The following is a 5,685-nucleotide window of genomic DNA, read 5'->3' as shown; positions in this document are numbered from 1 at the left end:
AAACCTTTTTTGGGTCACAACTGCTTCTAGGCACCTCCACATAATCATAGCTATGCTGAGGTGAGTAATGTCTCTTTTATTTTGAAAGGAATCTCAGAACTTTAGCAGCCTTTAATGGAATATTGTGTAGAACTCTGCTCAAAGTTGCTTGAAGTCTTAGATCTGATATCTGATATGTACTAATTTGTCTCAATCGGTCAAAAAAGAAAGATTTTTTTTTCTATATACCTCCTAAGCGTCATGTAAGTGACTACAAGTGATGGAGTCCCAACTGTACCAGAAAAAGATTCTGGTGAATGCTGCCCTTGCTGAAGAGAAAAGGTTAGGGATAGGCCAGCAATGTTATTGGAAACAATTAGCCTTGTACAATCTATGTGTGTTTATTTTTATTTTTATTATACTTTGATTATTTAAAATAATTTTTAAATGTATCTGTTCATATTCTTTCTCTACCTCCAAGCCCTTCCATATCCTCTCCTGTACCAAACAAACCTATCTTTAAGTTATTTCTTTGAAAACATGAATGAATAAAGGCCCAAAACAACAAGAAACACCCCCCAAAAAAACACCAAACAAAACAAGCAATATCAACAACAGGGACATCCAGACATAAAACAAGAAAGCCAAAAACAACTCACCAATTTTTTTTATTAACTTGAATATTTCTTATATACATTTCGAGTGGTATTCCCTTTCCCGGAACTCACCAATTTTTAACCAGACAAAAGTCACATACACATAAAGAGTATGGAGTCTGTCACATGATGGTAAGCTACTTTTGGAACTGAGTTCTACCCTGGAGTGGATGGTATACTCATACTCAGTGTACTGCATTGGGGAAAACTGATTTTTACCTCTTCCATGTATGAATGAAGTTCAGCTTTTACCCTTTACCATAATGTCTAGGCTTCTGTAAATTAATTATTTCCTTTGAAAATATAACAAAAGAAAATTCAAGATAAAACAAAAACTATCACCAAAATTAGACAAGACAAACAAAAGGAAGGGAAAGAGCCTGAGAGAAGACACAAGTATCAGAAATCTACTTGTTTGCACCCTCACGAATCCAATAGAAATATTAAACTTGAAGCCATAGTGTAGATGCTGATGTGGTACAGACCCATACAGGTCCTTTGGATGCTCCCTTTATTACAGTTAGATCATGTGAGCTCAGTTCATGTTGATTTAGAGGGGCTTGTTTTCTTAGTGCCCTCCATCCCTCCTGTCTCTTATACTCTTTCTGCCTGCTCTTCTGTGGTTTGACCTGAGCTCTGAGGGATTTCATGCAGACACCCATTTAGGGCTGAGTGTTACAAGGTCTCTCACAGTCTGCATGATGTCTGGCTGTGAGCTGTGTATGTGTTCCTATCTGCTTGCAAGAGGACGCTTCTCTGATGAGATCTTAACAAGGCTGACCTATGAGCACAGTAGAATGTCCTTAGGAGTTAATTTATCACTTTTTCTTCATCATTTTATTTATTTTTTAGACTAGTATTTCTTGGTTTTACCCTAGGTCCCTGTGATATTTAGTCTCTGGTTTGTGGTCACCCAAGCAGTATCAGATATAGGTTCCATTTTGTGGAGCAGACCTAACGTCAGTCAGATCAGTTATGGGTTGGTTTCTCCTACAAGCTTTGTGCTACCATTGCTCTAGCAGGTCTTGTAGGAAGGACAGAACTGTAGATTAAGGGTTTGGGTCCTGCTTCGTGTTTAAGTTTCTCTGCTTTCACTCTACCCATTTTGTTTTGATCTTAACACTTTTACATTCCTTTTCTCTAATCAAGCTCCTGACCACCACCACCACCAATCGGTACTTTCCACATTGTGTACACACTTCATTTACAATTTCTGAAGAATGAAGGAGGGCAAAATTCCATCACCTATGTCAACCAGTCCATTTCAAGTCATGGTTAATTTTATTCCTAGACTTACCAAATCTCTATTTTAAATCATGTGCTCTAAAGAACAAGTTGAAAACTTAAACATATGAAAACAACCCATATGAGAAGTTACAGTAGAGAGTTGACCTTTTAGTTAATTGTCATTAGGGGGATTCCTACCTGGAGGTGAAGAAGAGGCACCTGGCAGTGTTGAAGCTTCCTGGACGTTGGTCTATTAACTGCATGAATTGGTTTGCTCAGAGATGGTCATTGTATTTCTCTTCAGCAAAGAGATATATTTCATGAAAGTCTAGTGACTATGAATGTTTGTCTATATTTTATTTTGTATTTTTCAGGTGAGGCAAGCCATTGCATCTTTTTGTCCTGAAGCTCAAAGTGAACAGAAGAGTCAGTTACTAGGCACTTCCTCTTGTATTGGCCTAAGTGTTTGGGGGCACAGACACTTAGAAGTCTTGTTTTTTAATCTTATGAAATTTGTCCCATTGAAAAAAGTTGAGGAATTTTTGCCTTTCAATATGTCTTGAAAATGATCACTATTCTTTATTCAATAAAATTAGAGTGTCACAGAGTGGGGAGTACAGCATCACATTCCTTGAGCCTATAGATCTCCCGACAAATGAAAAATATTAAACACACAGGATTGTCATCTCAAATGAATGGAAAAAACCACCTTTTTTCCATCCAAAAAGCTGGGAATTGGAGGTTAGTAATAGCCTGGTGATAAGCATCATCTGGTGGGTCAGACCATATCAAGCTCCTACAACTAGGATTTGATGTGGCTAGTAATCTAAATGACCCTTATATTGCCTGTTTAGCCAGAGTTTTCCCATGTCCCAACACCAGGACCAGAGGTGGCTAATATGTATCTGTATGACCTAACCCTGGCCAGATCCTTCCTTAGGCTATTAAGCTAGTTCCAGTAGCTTATCTCTAGAACCCATCTTCTTGGATGAAATGATATGGAGCCTGAATTGAAGTTCTGTGTAATTATACTTCCTTGTGCACTGGTGAGAATACTATGCCAGAAAACTTTACCAAATTATATAGTGTCTAGATCCATGTTGACAAAGTCAATCTGAACTGAATTTTCATTCTCACCTCCTTGTGATTCATTCTGCTACAAACGCTTGCAGGGTCCTCCTCAACCTAGATTTAGCACTGGCTTTCCAGGTGAAGTACACTGCTTTAAACTGCATGGAAGATTGACCAAAAGAGTCATTCTTAGTTCTTAATAGTTATGTTCTCTGATTTATATTTAAACTTTGAAATTCGGTTACGGATTATATAAAGTAGTTATACTCCATAATAAATGTATAATGAGGATTAAGCAGTGTCTCCAGAATAAAAAAATTGCTGCATGTATAAGTTGTTTACAATATTTATTCTTGTTAATTTTATATACATAGATGTTTTGCATCCCAGACAGATTTATTTGCTATTGCTTAATATAAGATAATAAGGGGTTGGGGATTTAGCTCAGTGGTACAGCGCTTGCCTAGCAAGGGCAAGGCCCTGGGTTTGGTCCCCAGCCCTGAAAAAAGGGGAAAAAAAAAAAGAAAAGAAAAGAAGCATACCATGTCTCTGCCTTGCTTTGTTGGCTATTAACAGGTACACAGTGGGGGTCAATGCAAAAGCTCAACAGATGAGTAGTTTCAAACCAAATAGGCAATGTATGGAGATGATTTTTACATGCTAATGAAGGGATAAGAGAAAGTTGTCACCAGGACCCCCAAAAGGATTTGCTTGAAATGTAATAATATAACAATCCTCATTTTCATTTAACATCATTTCTGACAAATGCTTTGAGTGAATATGTTTCAGTTTTAGTTGTACATATTAACTTTTTTCAGAGAAAATTGTGTCTGGTGTTCCTAATATTTTCAACTAAAAAATAAAAATATTTTATTGTCTAAATTTCATGGTACGATCATTTCCTACTTATCATCCTGTTAATTCAGATTTTTTGTAAACATTAAAATAAAAGTTTTAGTAGCTAACACTGTGATGTATGGCCACAGCACAGGGCAACCTCTGTGAGGAGGAGTTTTCTTCTGAACCTCACAAGAAAGACAGAGCATGAAAAACCCTTTTTTAGGCAATATGAAATCCAACAGAAATAAACAAATGGACAAACTGTTCTGATTATTGACCTTTTTATATACCCAGAGGTCAAAGTTCATCAGTCTGGAGACTACTGTCTACCTAGTTATCTCTAAACTGGAAAGGGCAACTTGTTTTCATCATACAGTAGTTCTCTAAGTAAGTCGCCTTCTCCTGATGTTTGCTGCTTTCTCGAGGATTTGATTGCTTCCATATAAAGAACTTGCAGTTGTGAACTAGCTCTCTGACCAGAAGGCACGATTACGCTTAGGCTATGATGTGACGAACATGTTTTAGCAATTCCATTCACTGTGATTGCTGTCCCCAGAAGTGTCATAAATCATAAGTATGTGACATCTGACAGAATCCTGGTTTATCAAAGTACAGGAAATGGCTCTGCTTCCTGAAAAATCTCACAATCCTTTGATGTCTTCTTGGACAGAATCTCATGATACAGTCATGGATAGCATAGATTCATTCACTGTATAATGGAGCCAGGCCTCAAACTTGCTGCAATCCTTCTGCCTCTGTCTGCTGTATTATAGGTTCATTTCACCACACTGGGTTCTAATATTTGATATTTTTCTATCTTAGATTATATTGACAGGTTTTAATAATACTTGGTAAGAATTTAAGACAAAAAATGTTACTAGTCAATTCAAAGCACAAGTCTACGTATTTTAAATAACATTTTTATAACAATTAAATCTATTAGCTTTAGAAAATTGTCAAAGTTTTTCCTTAGAGAACTTTGATACTGAAATTATAGTGACTTCATTTTTTGTTTAGGTGAATGTATGTCCTCAATTAAAATTATTTTGTTTACTTGTTTTTAAAAATTAGCTTTTTATTTACATCCCAATGTTGTCTTTCCTCCCAATCCCCCATTACAGAGTTTCTCACCTATTTCTCCCCCTTGCCTCTGAGAGAATGGCACTATGAGTATCCCCGACCCTGGTGCATCAAGTTTCTGCAGGATAAGAAGCATCCTCTGCCACTGTTGCCAGACAAGCCAGTCTTCTGCTGCATATGTAATTAGGGTCTCAGAGCAGCCCATGTATTCTCTTTGGTTGATAACTCAGTTTCTTGGAGCTCCCAGGGGTACTGGTTCATTGATACTGTTGTTCTTCCTGTGGGATTGCCATCAACTTCGGGGCCTTCAAATCCTTCCCCCAATTCTTACATAAGGCTTCCCAACCTCCATTCAAATTTTGGCTGATTGTATTTGCTTCTGTCTCAGTCAGCTGCTAAATAGAGCCTCTCTGTAGACAGCTATGCTAGTCTCCTGTCTGCAAGCACAGCATAGCATCACAAAGAGTGTCAGCCCTCCCATGGGATGGGTATTAAGGGATCTTGGTATAACTTTGGTACATTTCTTCAAACTCTGATCCGTCTTTGTCCTTTCATTTCTTTTAGACAGGACCAATTTGGTGTTATAAGAATTGTACGTGGATTGTTGTCACCATATATCCACTGGGTATCCTGCCTAACTACTGGAGATGGTCTCATCAGGTTCCAAATCCCTACTATTTTGCATTTTGGCTAATGTCACCCACTTTAACTCATGGGAAGGGCCTCCTTCCATGTCTCTTCTAGAGAATTCAGAGACTTCCTATACCTCACATCCCAAGAGCTGCATACTTCCCCTCTCCCTCCATCTGCCAACAAGGTCTCTTCTTCCATG

This window comes from Rattus rattus, chromosome 5 (assembly GCF_011064425.1).
Source record: "Rattus rattus isolate New Zealand chromosome 5, Rrattus_CSIRO_v1, whole genome shotgun sequence".
NCBI classification, from domain to species: Eukaryota; Metazoa; Chordata; class Mammalia; order Rodentia; family Muridae; genus Rattus; species Rattus rattus.
The sequence above is the reverse complement of the archived record's forward strand: the minus strand, read 5'-3'. Positions refer to the sequence as shown.